The sequence below is a fragment of the Mobula birostris genome, chromosome 16 (assembly GCF_030028105.1).
Source record: "Mobula birostris isolate sMobBir1 chromosome 16, sMobBir1.hap1, whole genome shotgun sequence".
Lineage (NCBI taxonomy): Eukaryota > Metazoa > Chordata > Chondrichthyes > Myliobatiformes > Myliobatidae > Mobula > Mobula birostris.
In genome coordinates, this window is record NC_092385.1 from 25368331 (window position 1) to 25386085 (window position 17755).

The 17755-nt window shown below is 44.1% G+C and overlaps 1 long non-coding RNA gene across 1 annotated transcript; it reads right to left on the reverse strand.

Annotated features, from left to right (window-relative positions):
• Positions 1-3336: 3336 nt before the first annotated feature.
• On the reverse strand, positions 3337-14783 carry LOC140210849 (uncharacterized). Its single transcript, XR_011889309.1, has 3 exons — positions 14247-14783; positions 10140-10317; positions 3337-4063 (listed from the first exon to the last, which is right to left on the reverse strand). It is a non-coding gene; the product is annotated as an uncharacterized lncRNA (long non-coding RNA).
• Positions 14784-17755: the final 2972 nt, after the last annotated feature.

Here is a 17755-nt window from a genome sequence, read left to right on the forward strand (position 1 = left end):
GGAGGGTGTAGTCTATTCCAGCCAACCTCGACCCATAGTATGGTAGCAGCCTTAGGGGACTTGAGCCTTAGTTATCCCAGTGGAGTAAATGTTTTAAGGGCTAGTATTTTCCTATATACCATCTCTATGACTGGAAGTTCCTGACTCTTAAAGACAGAGAAGGGAAAGTAATGTTGGTGTAGGTGGTATGATATGTACTGGTCCAGCTAGTCAGTGGGATACAGTGAGTATGAGCAGGAGCAGTATCCTGCGATGACTGCGTCTTTGCCAAATAATGCTGTGAAGGTGGGCGCTCCCTGGACACTGAATGGCACACACTAGATATGCAGTTCCTTGGCCTACCTGTGGCTCTCTCAAGAGAGTGCAGCTACTGCCGTCTGGAATATCTGGTGCCATACATATACCATCTCAGTGCCCCAGACAAGCACTGCACCCAGGCTGGTTGGCATAGTAAGAGGGCAATCACAGAGGAAGAAAGATTTTGGATGATAACCTTCCCAAGTATGATATGGCCAGACCATCCTGGGAACTGATTTTGATGGTCACAAAAGTGGCACTTGCGCTGTTACTGGTCTAGAATGCTGTACCTACGTTCTTGACAAATCGGGGAATATCACTCACTTGGCTGATGACATCTGTGGTAATTTGGAGCACAGGGAGGTTGGTGGACTTCTGGAGTACACTGGGTGGGGGGATGACTATTGGATTTGTAGTACTTTTGAGTTTTATATATAATTTCGTGGGTGTTCGAGAGGGTCATACTGGTCATGTTTTTTGAGCGGTGAATTGTCTTATGAGGGCTTAGTCTACTTGTCGGTCAAAAGCAGCTACTACTGTTCATCAACTGGCCGATTTGAAGTACGCAGCAGTTCTTTCTCATTGGTTGCCTTGGGTGCCACGGCAACGTGTCAGGTTCCAAGCACCTCAGGGGCATAAGAATAGCACAAGCGAGAGGTTTGGGATCTTTTCTTTTATTCCCAGAGCCCACTTCACACTGAGCTCATGACTAGTGCTGGAGAACCATGGGAAAGTGTGCTCCAGACTTAGGAGGCCCACTCTTAGTTAAATTTCTCTTTGTTGTATATTTAATATTGTAGTTTCTGTAACTTGGGGGGGGATTTAGATGTTTGGTCGAATCATTCACTGTTTGTAAATAAATGAATAATGTGCTTATTCATAATCAGTGTCTTCTGTCTCACTCACCAAACCTGCGAACTGCTTCCTGATAACAGTAGGCTACATGTTTACCATTTCTAATAGAATAACAGGTATCCTAGTTATAAATGTTGATAAACGGTGAGAAGTGTGCTGCCAACTTTGAAGTCTGCAGGATTGCAAATACTTCCCTTCGGAGATTGGGTAAGGTGGTTGTTTTATTTTTTTCAAACAGTGGAAGCTGAAGTATGACGAAGTGTGTAAAAACCGTGAAACAGCCAGAGAAAATGGAAGTGCTTTCCTCAGCAGAGGGATGAACTAAGCAGACTTAGATTCAGATCATTTGAAAAAGGATAGAGGGCATATGATTTTTTTTTAACCAGTAAGGAGATAGAGGCAGAGACCTGATTGATTTCTCTTCTAATTCCCATACATTGCACTCACCCCATCTTTCCACCATTGTAATAGTGATAGAGTTCCTTCGTGTCCTTACCACCCAATAGCCTTCACAACTTCTGCCATCTCCAAAGGGACCCTACCACTAAACATATCATTACCTCCCCTCACCTACCCCTGCTTTTTGCAGGGATCGCTCCCTCTGTGATTCACTTGTGCATTTGTTCCCACCCCTCCAACCCACTAATCTCCCTCCAGGCACTTATCTCTGCAAGCAGTCAAAATTCTATGCCTGCCCATACACCTTCTCCTTCACCTCCATTCAGGACCCTTTCCAGGTGAGGCAACACCTCACCCGTGAATCTGCTGGGGTCCATCCATTGTGTCCGGTGCTCCAGATGTGCCCTTCTCTACATTGGTGACACCTGGTGTAAATTAGGAGACCACTTCATTGAGCACCTCTGCTCTATCCTCCATGAGTGGGACTTCCTGGTGGCCAAACATTTTAATTCCCATTCCCATTCCCGTCCCAACATGTTGATCCATTAGGCCACCCTCGGAGTGGAGGAGCAACATCTTATATTCTGTCTGGGTACCCTCCAACCTGATGGAATGAATATCAGTTTCTCCTTTCGATGAACAAAATTGCCTCCCCCCGCCCATCCCCCACTCTGTCCTTTTACTTCTTCTCACCTATTATTACTTTCCCCTCAGTCTCCTCCTTCCCTTTCTCATATTATCTTCACTTCTCTCCCATCATATTCTTCCTTCTCCAGCCCTTGACCTTTCCTACCCACCTGGCTTCACCTATCAGCTTCCAGCCAGCCTCTTGCCCCTCCTCCCCACCTTTTCATTCAGGCAGATCACCCCCCCCCCCCCCCACCACTTCCCTCTAAGTCCTGATGAAGGGTCTCGGCTTGAAACGCCTACTATTTACTCTTTTCCATAGATTCTGCCTGACCTGCTGGCTTCCTCCAGCACTTTGTGTATGTCTCATTAATTCATAGCGCCAGGAACACAGGTGCTGCCTGCATAGAGTCTGTGCATTCTCTCCGTCTGCATGTGGGTTTTCCCTGTGTTCTCTGGATTCTTCCCAAATTCCAAAGATGCGAGGTTTGTTAGATAGTCGTGGACAAAGTTTGGTTTCAGTCTGGAGTTTACAGTATCTCTTCATGATGTTTTTTAAATGGAGCTCTGGAGCACCATTTAACTTTATATTGTACTACAATCTATTAGTTATATCTCATTTTCCTTAATTGTTTAATAGGTTTACATTACTGTATCATATTTAATTATCCTGAATAAAATTTTTGTTGGAGACAAAGGTTTTGGCAGTTAATATTGAAATGGAGTACAACCTTAAAACTAGAACTTGATTCTGAAGCTTCTACAAGTTACATCTAACACTTTATGGGAAATTATCAATGCAGTTTTTTGAGTTTGAATGCTATTACTGTCTAAAATTTACTTTGAACTTTTTGAACTTTGAAAGGATGAAATAAATTGATAAATCTGAGTATCCTATAGTGGCACAAACCTGTAGAAGCTAATAAATCAGCATCAAATAGTTGTATCAATTATGACTTTGACTTCTGGAAATAAGGTTTCAAAGGTACATTTAATGTCAGAGAAATGTATACAATATATATCCTGAAATGCTTTTTCTTTGCAACCATCCATGAAAACAGAGGAGTCCCCCCAAAGAATGAATGACAGTTAAATGTTGCACCCCCAAGTCCCCCCCCCACCCAGCTCCCCTCCCACCCGCATGTAAGCGGCAGCAAGCAACAATTAAATATATATTTATTTATGTCCTCGTTTTTTTTTCAATTTTTCAAGGGAGCTGTGTATATTTGAAGGTTTCTTTCAATGGAAGATATTGTCTTTTTTAAGAATGGTGTAATTCACTTAGTGTTTTTATGTTCCTAAGTGGACAGATGAAATAAAAGAACAAAAGGCATGTACCTAACTTTGTTTTCATCTTGATTATCTGCCAAGAAGGTGTTGAAACAAACCTTGATGGTTTGTCCAAACTTGCTATTTTTTTTGTGAGACTGAACTTCTATAAGACCATAGGTATAGGAGCAGAATTAAGCCATTTGGCCCATCAAATCTGCTCTGCCATTTCATCATGGTGGATCCATTTTCGTTTCATGTATTCCCGCTCGGTGACTGGCTGCAGACCAAATCTGAAAAACTGCCCCGAAGTTCTGCCTTTTGAATCTTGATGCAAACCTGATTGAAAAGGTAGCTCTCTTCACATACTCCTGTTCATTGTCTGGTTGCAGTCCAACCCCAGTTGATCTGTCTCTTTTGAGGCAGACCAGAAGAGGGGGAACAGAAGTTGTAAAGTGGCCTTAGTGAATGTAGCTGCGATGACATCACAATAAACTTTCTTTGTGGTGCCGGCAAATGGGGCACGTAGCAAGGAGCTGTTGGGATAGATGTGGGAGGGTAATGGAGATGGTTTGTCATAGCTGTGGCTTCTCGGGCCGTGGTTGGAGGTAGTGCCCTGAAAAGAGAGCAAAGTGTGAGAATCACTCACCAAAGCAGGCAGAATCCACAGCAGCGCCCTCTCTTTCTGATCTGACTGCTGACAAGATTATAGAGCTAGTGCAATTAGACAAACAACTGATGGCAACTCTATTGCCAATAGTAGTTATCCATGGATGTACATGAGGTTTATTAGGGGGCCAGCAATGTTCAATGTTATGGACAGGGGATTTTCAGTCATGATAACTGATCTACCCCTGCGCATGACTGGAGAGGTGATTTACATTACCAGTGCAGGAGGTGAACAATAAAGGTGGAGAGAAGTCAGCCTCAGATACTTGAGATTGAGGGAGTGCAGTGTCCTGTCGATTTCTGGGTGTGCTCTAACAGTGAAGGTACTATCCTGGGGAAAGACACACTGAGTAAGGCAGCTATGATCATGGACTCAGGAAAAGGAGAAATAACATGGACAAGACAGGGAGAGCAAACATGTGCAACCAGCATAGCAGCTAACATGGCCCACAGAGAGACAACAGCTGCAAGCAGGGAGGGGAGACAGGGCAATGTGTGGGAATCATGTCAGGAAGTCCCAAGGGTAAGGGCCAAGCACAGCCAGGAGCTGTTAGAAATAGTGCAGCTACCTGAGGAGGTAGCAGTGATTAAAGGCTCACCAGAAAGGGAATAGTAAGGAGCAGAAAGGGTACGTGTGGGCAGACATCAGTGAGAGAGGGTGGTAAAAGAACAAGAAGCAACAGAAATTACAAAGGTACTTGAAGAAACTAGAACTGCCAATTTAGTAAGATTACATAGAGATATGAAGGTCCACTGTAACAAGGGTAATACACTGAGGGATCGAACAAAGAAGCGGCAACATATTGCGGATCAGAGAGAACCAGAAGGAAAGACGATAGTTCCCCCACAGTTAGGTGACCAAGCCATGGTAAAGGAGCTGGTTGAAAAGACAGGTTTCACTCCCAGGTGGATAGAACCACAGGTGGTGCTTTGGACAAATGACACTTGTGTTGGTGTGCAGACTCAGCAAGATAGCCAGTGGAAACACTGGACTCGGGTTAAAGCATACGATTCACCTTCTTGTTGCCCCTCACAGACAGAGCGGGAGATCAGGTGTACCCGGTAGCAGTGTCATTGCAGAGAACCTAAGCGATGAACACCAGCCGGCTGCATCAGACCTAACCACATCTCGAAGCAGACCCACAGCAAACATGAAGGCAGAGGACACCGAGAGAGCATGGCAGCAATCCGTGAATAGCATGTTAAAGTGTAACTGTAACTGTACTCTGTAACCAAGGCTGGTTGCTGCAGGTAGTTGGTTAGCTCAGTATAGGAAAAACATTTGGGGAAAATTAGATGGGAAGTGGTCTAAGTTACTGCAGAGATATCAGATTCCAGAATTTCGATGGTGAACCTGAATAAGAAAGGAAAAAAGTTACACACAGCCAGACCCTTTCAGTGGTTGGGCCAGTGATCAACTGGTCTGAGTGCTACCAGGGTGAGGTCCTTGGAGCCATCCAAACAGAGACCACCCCAGCCTCTCCTGTACAGGGTCTGAGCGACCAGTCATCAAGATTCTGACTTCCTTGTGTTATGACATGAGTGTGAACTGTAGCCTGTGAGCCTGATACATTTACCTTGATGGTGCCCTGACCAGAGAGTAACCGCCATTAGCCACGGCTGAGTTTTAGCTATCTGGGAAGATAATGAAAATGTTTGATCTACAGTCGGCCATCAGGGAAGGAGGCAACACACATACAAATGACAAAGCTGTATTTTAAAGACTGTTGCTCAAATTTCTGGAACAATCTGTGCTTAGAGTCTTGTAAGTAGCCATTAGGGATAATAGCATAGATGTGGATGCACATAGGGGTATGATAGGTTATTGGGGAAGTGGTCCTGAAGTACAGGGTATTTTTACTACCCTATTTGATTGGATCCTCCGTTTAGCCTTTTCTGGAACAAATTTATTTTTTGTCCAGGAGGGCCAAGAGGCCAGATTGTTAGGGTGTATTCTGGAGTGAGGGTATATAGCAAGTATTAATTTCACCAGCAACCAGTCTTCAGATTTGAATGTGGATTGCAGATTGGATTTAAAATGCAGCCCAGAACAATTCAACCTCAGATGCCCACATGAACGTCGCTTAGAGTCAGTGGAGATTAACATTCATTTTGGGTGTGGGTGCGAAGGAGGTGTGTGACATCTGTATGTAATTCAACAGAAGCATTGTAGATGATGCAACTATGGAACTGTCCTGCTATTATCTTTGAACTTCAGCATAAAAAAGTGTCATGTAATATTGGGACGGGAGACCAGTTCCTTCAAGAGTGGCTCAATACGCCTGCTGCTCATTTTTGTTAAATAAAACCTTCTATATCCATTAGCTTCAGTGCCTCTCTGGTAACAAAGTGCAGTTACTATTGCATTGTCAGAAGCTTATCTACCCCCTTAACTGCCTTGATCAAAAATAATAATGGCCAGACAATCCACTTTTTGATAATGCTGATTTAGTTGGAAATATTGGTTCGGTCAACAGGGATAATGTCACCAAGTAACTTTGAAGTTGTGTTGTTGAAAGTTCTACATTGACCTGAGAGAGAGCAAATATCTGTTTCTTCTCATCCAAATCTCTGGGCAACAGTCCACAAAGGTTTCTGATCATACATGTACAAGAGTATCAAACTAGAATTTTGAGCATGTCTCTGGAGTGGGACATGAGCTCAACCTTGTGATTCAAAGGTGAGTGTTTTAACTGAGCCACACCTGGTGCATAAAACTCATGGATACTTCCTATAGTAGGCAAACCTAGGACCAGAGGACATGGCCTCAAAATATGTCCTTTCTGAACAGAGATGATGTGGAATTTTTTTAGCTTGATGCTGGTGAATTTGTGGAATTAATTACCACAGAGGGCTGTGGAGGATATTGTGTATTTAATATTTCAGAAATATTTGAGTGGTATTCTAAATATATTATTTGTATTTAAGCATTTTTGTTCATTTAAATAATTCAATATGGGTTATATGTAATAGCATGTGAATGACATATATCATCATGCCACCATGTCACATGTGCATGCCTCACTTAAAGTAAAAACAAAACTAAGACCTGTTGTCCTGGGCTCCTGCCTTTTTCTTGAAATTAGTTTTATGTTTTGGAGTTACAAAACATAACTGTCACAATGGGGGCGTTGGGAACGGACCCAAATGCAAGACACAGACACTGAAGTACAAGGAACAGGTCTTGACAAGAGTAGGGATGTGACAGGATACAGACAAGGAGCAGGGACAAGAATGCAGACTTGGGCTAGGACATGGACTAGACACAGGGAACGCAGACAAGGAACTATGAACTAGGAGCCTGGGCTTGGACTCTGAGCCGGAGACTGGACAAGGACCCAGGACCTGGGTCTTGCCTCAAGCTTGGACCCCAGAACTAGGCAAGGACATGACATGGCTACAGGACAGGACATGGCTGGGGTCTTGGCTCCTGAGGCTTGCAGGCTGGAGTCTTGGCTCTTGAGGCTGATAACTTGGAGGCTGGAGCTCAGAGACAGACTGGGAACTGTACATCAAGATAGAGCCGGGACTTATCCTTTGAAAAGCCGGGACTCATCTTTAACACGACACCAACATGAGACAGGATAGTACATAGACATAAAGCTGGGACTCAACTTCTTCTCCACATCAAAGTGGGACAGGACAATCCGTTGGGTAATGGCAGAATGGCCGGATTTACCCAACAGAGGCAAAGACAAGACAAGACCGATCCCCCCCGCAGGGCAACAGCAGAACAGCTTGACTTACCCCACGGAGGCAAGGACAAGAAGCAACAAACACCAAAGAGTGACAGACAGTTCCATCTCTGCATTGGGGTTGCTCCGAGTCACAGTTATGGCCAGCAACCTCGGCTAGCTACAGAAACAGCTGGATCCCTACCTAGCTTGGAATGGCTGGCAGCCACGCAGCTGGCCCGGGAAACAACCAAATCCATACCACAAAGACAGCTCTGACTACTGACAGCAAGGCTCCATGAAACAATGGTTCTCCAACACAGCCTAAAGATGGCAAGTGGCCACTCTAGCCTTCCACCAGCAGGTTGCTCCCAGGAAATCTTGACAAGATAAACCAGTGGCTCACACTTGACCCCAAGGCCACTTATATTCCAAGCCCCAAGATGGGAATCAGGTGCCTATGATTAACTCAACCAAAACAAGGGACAGTTGGAAGACCCGGAGTCCTGAGTCTACGGACCGGACCATGAACTGGAATGTGGACCTCACGGACTGGACAATAACAAACAGTGGCATGAGGAAGTTTTAAATGAACCTGAGACAACTACCCACCTGTCGAAGTGCAGCAAGACATTCAAGTTTTTAAAGAGATGCAGCAAGACATTCGAGTTTTTTTTTAAAAAAGTGCAGCATACTTTCATCACAAGAGGAGAAGACAGCTGAGTTAAAACAAAGGCAGAAAATGGACAAATTCATGGGTTCTTAAGGTGATAATAATCATAAATAAATTTAAAAAGGGAGCAGAAATGGCTGGCTACATCAGAAAGATAGAAGTGTTTGATTGCACAGTGGGTAACTAGCTGATGCAAATTTAGCAAATTGAACAGTATGTTGAAGCAAATGAAAAAGCCAATGAGAAACAAGTGCCAGTTTTGCTGAGTGCATTTGATTTAAAGGCATACAATTTGCTTAGGAAGTTAACTGCTCCAACCAAACCAGCCAAAATTAGCTTTGTTGATATCATGAGAGTAATGCAAGGACATTTAGAATTGAAACCATTGTTGATGGCAGAGGGCTTTAGGTTTCCTAAGTGGAATCAAAAGGAAGGGGAGTCCATTTCAGTGTAGGAGGCTGAGTTGAAGAAATTGTCTGAGCATTGTCAGATCAGCAATAGGCTTAATGATGCACTGAAAGATCATTTAGTTTGTGGAATCTGATACGAAAGTATTCAAAACCATCTCCTAACTGAAGCACATCTCAATTATACGTGCTGTTGAAATCACAGTATCAACAGTGGAAACAGCAGAGGTACAATTGAGTTGCAGTCAGGAATGAAAGAGAGCAGGAACAAGATTGCAACGGCTAAACAGAAACCCATCTGGCCAAACAAATAGTGTTACCATTGTGGCATGGGCTCACATACACCAGACCAATGCAGATTTAAAGGTGAAACATAGAAAATAGGTACAGGAGTAGGCCATTCGGCCCTTTGAGCCTGCACTGCCATTCAGTATGATCATAGCTGATCATCCAACTCAGAACCCTGTACCTGCCTTCTCTCCATACCCCCTGATCCCTTTAGCCACAAGGGCCATATCTAACTCCCTCTTAAATATAGCCAATGAACTGGGCAGAGTTTCTTTCCTGTGGCAGAGAATTCCACAGATTCACCACTCTCTGTGTGAAGAAGTTTTTCCTTATCTCGGTCCTAAAAGGCTTCCCCTTTATTCTCAAACTGTGACCCCTCGTTCTGGACTTCTCCAACATCGGGACCAATCTTCCTACATCTAGCCTGTCCAATCCCTTTAGAATTTTATACGTTTCAATAAGATCCTCCCTCAATCTTCTAAATTCCAGCGAGTATAAGCCTAGTTGATCCAGTCTTTCATCATATGAAAGTCCTGCCATCCCAAGAATCAATCTGGTGAACCTTCTTTGTACTCCCTCTATGGCAAGAATGTCTTTCCTCAGATTAAGGGACCAAAACTGCACACAAACATGCGGAAAATACAACAAAGTAGATGCATACAAAGAGAATGTCGGGCAGACAAAAATACATGGACAGCACAGGGATGAGAAAATGATAGAAAGTCCATTTGCAGTTTCAAAAAGAACACATCTGCATGCTATTGATAGTGATGAGAATGACACAAGACTGGGTAGCCTTGAGTTTTACAACTGGAAACTGTAATGAGGGAAGCAATATGGCTTACACCAGAAGTGTGGGGCAAATTAATTAAAATGGAAGTGGACACTAGCTCAGCTGTTTCCATCGTTCCACAAAATGAGTTTGAATGGCATTTCAAAGATACATAACTGAAGCCTGCAGATATCCAACTAAGAACTTACACTGGAGAAAAGATAACTCCTGTGGGAATGGTATTCGTAACAGAGAAGTACAACAACCACCAAGCCACATTGGGCTTGTACATGTTAAAAACAGGAGGGTCAGCATTGTGGGATCGTGAGTAGCTGAATTGACGACATCTTGATTGGAGATCCATCCACCATTTGTATGCCACATCCCCTGCAATGGAGTCAATGAAAGCAACTTTAAAAAGGTACAGGTGTAGAGGTTGAATGAAGTCTTTCCACGGTTGAGTGGGGCCATGGGCACCACCAGTGGTCCCAATAGCATTAAGAATAGGTCTGTCTGGATCTATGCCGATTTTAAGGTCATCATCAACCCAGTACTGAAGGTAGCTCATTTCCCACTACCCACAATAGAGGATACTTTTGCAAACCTTTTTGAAGGAAAATACTTCAGTAAAATGGACTTTGCTGAGGCCTACCTAGAAATGGAGATAGAAGAAGAGTCCAAAGTGTTCCTCACCATAAACACCAACAGAGGGTTTTATCACTATAATAGGCTTATTTTTGGAGTAGCTTCTGCACCTGCGCTCTGGCAGAAAGCTATGGACCAGGTGATGCAAGGCTGTCAGGCACTCTGTTACCTGGATGATGTAATTGTTACTAGGGAAGGATGATAAGGAGCATCTCCAAAATCTCAAGACAGTGTTAAAAAGATTAGAAGATTATTGTCTCGGTGTACAATGTGACACGTGAGTTCTTTAAACCAGGCATCACTTACTGTGATCACACTATTAGCACACAAGGATTACAGTGTGCTGAGAAAATTCAAACAGTGGTAGATGCCCAAGACTAAAGAGTTTGTCACAGTTGTGGTGCTTTTTAAGATTTATCAATCACCATAATAGATTTCTGCCAAATCTGGCTACTCTGCTCCACCCTTTGAACAAATTACTGCAGATTGGGAAGAAATGGCAATGGACAAAGCAGTGTGAGCTGGCCATCCAAAAGAGGAAGGAAATGGCGATGTCTGACGTTGTACTCACATATTACGATCCACATCATCCAGTGAAGCTTACTTGTGTTACCTCGTCTTATGCTATATGCATAATGTCACACGTTAGGAGTGATGGAAGTAAACATCCCATAGCCTTGGCATCACATTCGCTTACTTTTGCAGAGAAAAATTTTGTACAGATTGACAGAGAGATCTCATATCCAGAATTGAGGTGCACAAATTTCTATCTTAACCTAGCTTACACATAGCCAATGTAGAATTTGGGTTCCCCTAAAATCAATTCCATGGGAAACAAATAAAGAAATACAAACCAAACATGCAAACAAGACAAAACACAAAAATCCATGCTTGCACTATTCTTCCTTCAGAACCTTCCACAAGTAACTGCTAAGCTTAAAACAAACAGTTAATTCCCACCATTAAAAACATTTCCACATTTTCCAAAGAACCAAGAAGAAAAGCAATTGTTGGCTGGGGGCCCTCACACATTAGCACATTGATGTAACCTCTTAAAACAGCTTTTGCACTCTCACAGACACACACTCTCTGAAATGAACTCACATGTGGCCATATTTTCCACAACCAAAACATACAACCCATTCGCACTTTAAAGCATTGCAGAAAATCTCTTGTTCCTGAGGGTTAACCCGTTGCCAAAACATTCAGTCACAATCCAACAAAACTGAGGAAATGTGTTTCTCTGCAACTTTAAAACAGAGATGTAAGTTATTCATCATGCACGGGTAAACAACACTCAACAAGTTTAAAGCATGAAATCCCCACATTGACCAAAAATTCCGACATATTCGGACCTTTCTGTAACTCCCATCTCTGATATGTATCAGGATTCAAATTGAATGAACTGTTTACTATACAGCTCCGGACATAGTGAGCCACATTACCACAGCTGAAACAGCAGATTTGAGCACTGTACTGGGATGGTTGCCCCCGACAACAGCTTGCCTGATTGGGTGAAAGTGCATTCTAGCGCTGTGTTACTTCGCTCCTATAATCTCTCTGCTGGCTTCTATCCTGACCTGCATTTCCCCGCACGATACCTTGAGAGGACAAGACTTTAGTTGCCTCTGAAGTATTCCTAAAGTTAAAATCTAAGTCTACTAAGTTCTAATCATTTTCTTAAGTATCCATGCCTCAGCGTGTGTAGGGTCACTGGGATCAAACAGTTCCAACAGTTTTGCTCTTCCCAGTACTGTGCGATGCCAAGGTCCTCAGCCAGTTACTGCTCCGTCTTTGGGTCACATTTCGCCTATCCAATGTACGCTGGAGAAAACCGGGCACAACTTCGTCACAAGTGCAGTGGGGCGCTCCCCTTTTCTACTGTCTGCACTTGAGCAAAGCCTGCACCGGGTCACCTCGATTAGTCGTTGCAGCTTCTAATATAGCCTCCCGTAAATCACCAAGTGTCCCCTGGCCTTGTGCCTGTTGCTGAGTGTAACACTGAAGTTAAACACAGATGGGTTAACTTCGGTTCCTCTGCTTCATCCAAACCATGAATTATCCTGTGCTGTCGAATGCGCTGGAAAAGTTCCCGAGGATAGTCTCCCGGTCCACACTTGTGCAGTTATAGCGATAGCACTCAATTGGCCACATCAAAAGGGGTAGAATACCGTGTCTCAACCGGCACTCCTGGCTGTGATGTTTCCAGAACACTGTCCGTTACCACGGGTGCCAATGGGGCAGCGGGTGTTGATGTTCCCACTCCCTCTTGGAAAAATCCATGGGGAGGAGGGCCACTTCCCCAATCATCCTCACTGTTACAGTGCGTCCCCAATCTATCTCACCATCATCGTCAGCCCCCGCAGCAAGTGCACATATAACCCCTCTCTGGGCTGAAAGTTGAATTTGCAGCCTTTCCTTCTGTTTTATACACTCGGTGTGGTCGGCGCTGCCTTTGTTCTCAGCGGCCGATTTCTGCAGGACATTCACAGCAATCCGTAAATCCTGACAATGACTTTTCCATTCCTCTACTTCTGTACTCGCCTTTTTACACCCCTCTTCCCGTTTCTTCGTTTCTCTCGTTTTGCGTTCGTAGTCTGAAACTGAAGGTGAATCAAAGTCGCCTGACCCTGCTCCCTCAGAATTTAATTTTCTTTTCTTTCTCTGCCCACCTCTCCCCCACACTCACACAATTCCTCTGCCAGTTTCTGTTTTTCTCTCTTCCCTTCAATTATATCTTCCCCATACATCATATTATAATGGCTTTTTAATCTCTTGTATTTTCTTTGATTTCATATCACTAACTGTTTTCCACAATACATCCCCCAGGGTCCTTGACCCTCGACCCTCAATCTTTCCTATCCAATCCTCATAATTCGGCCATTTTCTTAATATATAACTATGAAAGTAATCTGTTCAATCTTCCAACCCTCCTGGGTTCTTCTGTCCTTTTCCTGTTTTAATATCCTAATCTCGTGGATAGTTCAGCTCAGAGCTAGGGTCCCAGACCTCTATTCATTTTTTCAGAGCCAACCCAGGGACGCCAAAATACGTTGACTGTTCATCAACGGAACCAGATTAGGAAACTTAATACAGTACATAACGTTTAATTATTCAAAGCTCGCACTTTATTGTCTCTGCACAAACAACAACATAACTATGTTGACTTAGAGCATGAATTTTACTGTTCCCTTTGTCCAATTATTCATTCAGATCACTTTTCCAGTTGATAACTCTGGAATAGGGGATCTCTGTCTAGGAATGACAGACAATCATTCCTTTCTTCTCCCAGCTGCTGGTGTGGGGGCTGTTCCTTGCCATTGTGACTTGTCTAGAAAGGGTTATTGCTGATAGTGCAATTGAAGTGTCCACTTTATATTCATCCCATCTCAATTCAAATGTAGCATTCCAGTATCAGTGGATATATATATCATCAGATTGGCCCTTAACACCTATTTATTGGCTCTGGTTCAGGGCTACAACCTGCATAGTTCTATGGTCTCTACCCTCAGCCTCTTGTCTTTGTTCCTTTCAACTCTAATCTCAACCGCTGAGATTAAGTGACCCAGACACTGAGTCTAACAATATTTCAGATTGCCTCTGGTAGGTCTGCGGCTTTATATTAAATAGCTACTTCTTTGAGAATAGTCTCAGGTTTAGCAGGTCATTACCTGAAGCTCCTCGTGTCCACATTCAATTACTCTGATTAGATTATCCCAGAACAAGAATCAGTTCAGGGTCTACAAAATGGTGGGCCTGTGGAGAGGACTGCAAGCCTCCATTCCACTGTCCTTGACCCATTTCTGTTCAATGTTTTATTCCATATTTTAAATCCACCATGGCCAAGAACACTGCTCAACAGAGCTCAGAATAGCACGTCTGTTTCATGAAGCAGGTCCTGGCTATGCCAGTCCAACAATGAATGTCACTAGAACCTTGATGCTGGAGAAGTTGACCTCAGAGGGTACATACTGACATTGGTTTCATTGTCCTTCTCATGGATTTGGAGAGCACAAGAAGAGTCTTTCCAGAGCCTTTCCTACCCTGAAGTGTCTGCCACAGGTTTCCCAAAACATGAGAGGACAAGGATCACCGCAACCCAACCAAATACGAGACTTCTGCTGGGTTTGAGACAATCACCCTTTCCTTCCGCTGCTCAACTTGTGCTGGAGCACAGACACGATGGGATGCGGTCCATGTTATTCAGGGTCTGCTGCCCTCTGTGGACCTGTAATTTTGGAAGGCAGTGTTATACATTGAGAACTGTTGATGAAGCACTTTAGTGGACAGTCAGCATATGGCCCATCCTCTTGTTTGCGTCAATGAACAAGCTGATGACTTGGAATTTGAAATGTTTGTGTGAAGGAATTAGAGATTTTGGATCGAGAGAGTTTTCTACAGCCAATATGCTGCTAAAAGTTTGGGCCTCATTCAACAGTGAGTTATGCTTTCGCAATACTTTGTATAAATACCAGAGTTTCTCAACAGTTCCAATGTTTGTGCTTGATAGATTTGGTTAGAATTACAGTACAGTTTGGTGACGGATGAATCACTGACATCACATTGACATTTCTGTATATAATTGGACTTATTCACAAAAACCAAAATTGGTGTAATATTTATGGCATAATGATAGTGTACACCAGCAATTTTGCTATTGTCTGAACTGCAAAATCTGTATGTGTTTTATAAACACTTTCATTGACTAAAATGATATTTTAAGATGAACATTACTCAACTGCATCTGGAATTCTTCTATGTTAGCATCTTGGGATACTCTGAGATACTCTTTTTTTAATGGTTCAATACAAGTCAAAAATTAAAATGCTACATTACTGGGCCTGCTTACTGTAGACAACAGAAGAACTGCATCATTGTAGTTGAATTATAAATAAGGACATTTGTTAGATTTAAAGATGATAAGACCATTTGGCCTATTGATTCTGCTCCGCCATTCTACCGGAAGTGATTTGTTATCCCCCTCAACCCCATTTTCTTACTTTCTCCTCATAACCATTGATGTCGTTACTTATCAAGAACCTATCAACCTCCACTTCAAATATACCCAGTGACATAAAACAATTTGAAAGAAAAACATGGAGCCAGGAGGTGTATGTCTTAGTTTTGTTAATATTTTAAGTGAGACGTTTACTGATGTTGTGGTTACATAATTCCATTGTTGTGGGATGTTCTCATCAGTCCAGGCCTTGGTGGTGTACTGGTAGAGGGTGTGCATACACATGTACCCTCCATTCTTCAGTAACTCAGCAGGGATATTGTCAGTGCCAGGGGACTTGTTGTTCTTAAGGGATTGAACAGCTGATAGAACCTCCTGGAAGGTTGGTGGTAGACTGAGGTTGTGGATAGGAGGAAGTTCAGGCAGTTCATCCAGGATGGTGGGGTCTGCATCAGAGTCCTGATTAAGCAGGGTGTTAAAATGCTCAGCCCACCTCAGCAGAATGGTATTCTGATTCTTCAGAAGTGTTAGACCATCTGCTGTTTTCACGGGAGTAAGGCATCAATTTATTGGGCCGTAGATGGTTTTGACAGCATTGTAAAAATTATGCATGTCATTATTATCGGCAAAGGATTGGATTTCATGTGCCTTTTCAGTCTACCACTCATTTTGTAGAGTGACAAGGCCATCTGCGGCAATAGTAGGGGCATATCACTCCTTTCTGTTGCTGAAAGGTCCTGGCTAAGGTGATGCTTCAGAGACTCATTAGCAACATCACCGAGTCAATGCTGCCTGAATCATAGTGTGGATTTAGGAAGAACAGGAGCACGATCGACATGATCTTTACAGCCCGGCAGCTTCAGGAAAAGTGCTGGGAGCAACATCAGGACCTGTTAATGGCCTTTGTCGACCTTTCCAAAGCATTCGACACTGTGCAAAGAGAGCTCTTCTGGGATGTCCTCCGTAGGTTTGGCTGTCCCAATAAATTTGTTAACATCCTCCGCCAGTTCCACGATGGGATGACTGCTCGGGTGACCATAGGAGGGCAAGAGTCCGAGCCTTTCCTTGTACACACAGGGGTGAGGCAGGGCTGTGTACTAGTGTCAGTGCTCTTTATCATCTTCCTCTTGTGTGTTACCAAGCTTCTCCACAACGAGATTGAAGACAGCAGCGGTGTGGCAGTGGACGTCAGATTAGATGGCAACCTCTTTGACATCAGGAGGCTCCACGCAACCACCAGACTCCATAGAGAGCGGGTCCTGGAGCTGTAGTATGCAGACAACTGTGCTCTCGTGGCCCATTGAAGCACCTTCAATAACTCCAAAAGACTGAAGTTGGGTAAAATACTGAAAGGCTTTTATTCGTTGTACAATACAACCTCCATGCTGAGTGTCAGCTCCCGGACTGAGGGGGAGGGGCACGGCGAAATCACCTTTATTCATGAATCTGTGGGAGGAGCCACAGGGGCAGTCAGCAGAGGGGTGTGTCCAGACAGTTAACCCAGTTACAACATATATATGGTTTACCACATTCACCCCTCCTTTTTTTTTAAAAAGAGTCCCGTGGGGTGTCCCACTGACAATATTTAAAACAAGTATATTTACAGGTCAAGTTTATCAGGCGGTCGAGTCTGTCACTGTGATCTATGTAGCACCGGTGGTGACTGCACCGGCGACGGCAGTTGTGCTGGCTCCGGCCTGACTTGAGGTGTCAGCGCGTTAGGCGTTGTTAATCCCTCGTGTGTGTGCGTCGCGCCCGGTATGGGAGTGTTGTGTGGTGTCTGTGTAGGGTTTGGGGTGCGCGGTGTCTCGTGGGTACATACATCGGTGGGTATGGGGTCAATAGTCACCACGGAGTGTTTAGGGTAGGGGCCCGGTGCTCCTGCGGGTGCCAGGTCGCAAATGGAGACCGTGCCCTCCCGTCCATCAGGTACAAAGGCATACTGGGGGTTCGCATGAAGTAAGTGAACCCTCTGAACCATTGGGGAGTATTTATTGCTCCTCGCATGTTTCCGGAGCAGCACTGGCCCCGGGGACGTCAGCTAAGTTGGTAGGGTGGTCCCAGTGGTCGATTTTCTGGGAAAAGAAAACAGCCGCTCATGAGGGGTGGCATTGGTGGCTGTGCATAACAGGGAGCGGATGGAGTGGAGTGCCTCGGGAAGGACCTCCTGCCAGCGGGAGACCGGCAGTCCCTTTGACCTGAGGGCTAAGAGTGTGGCTTTCC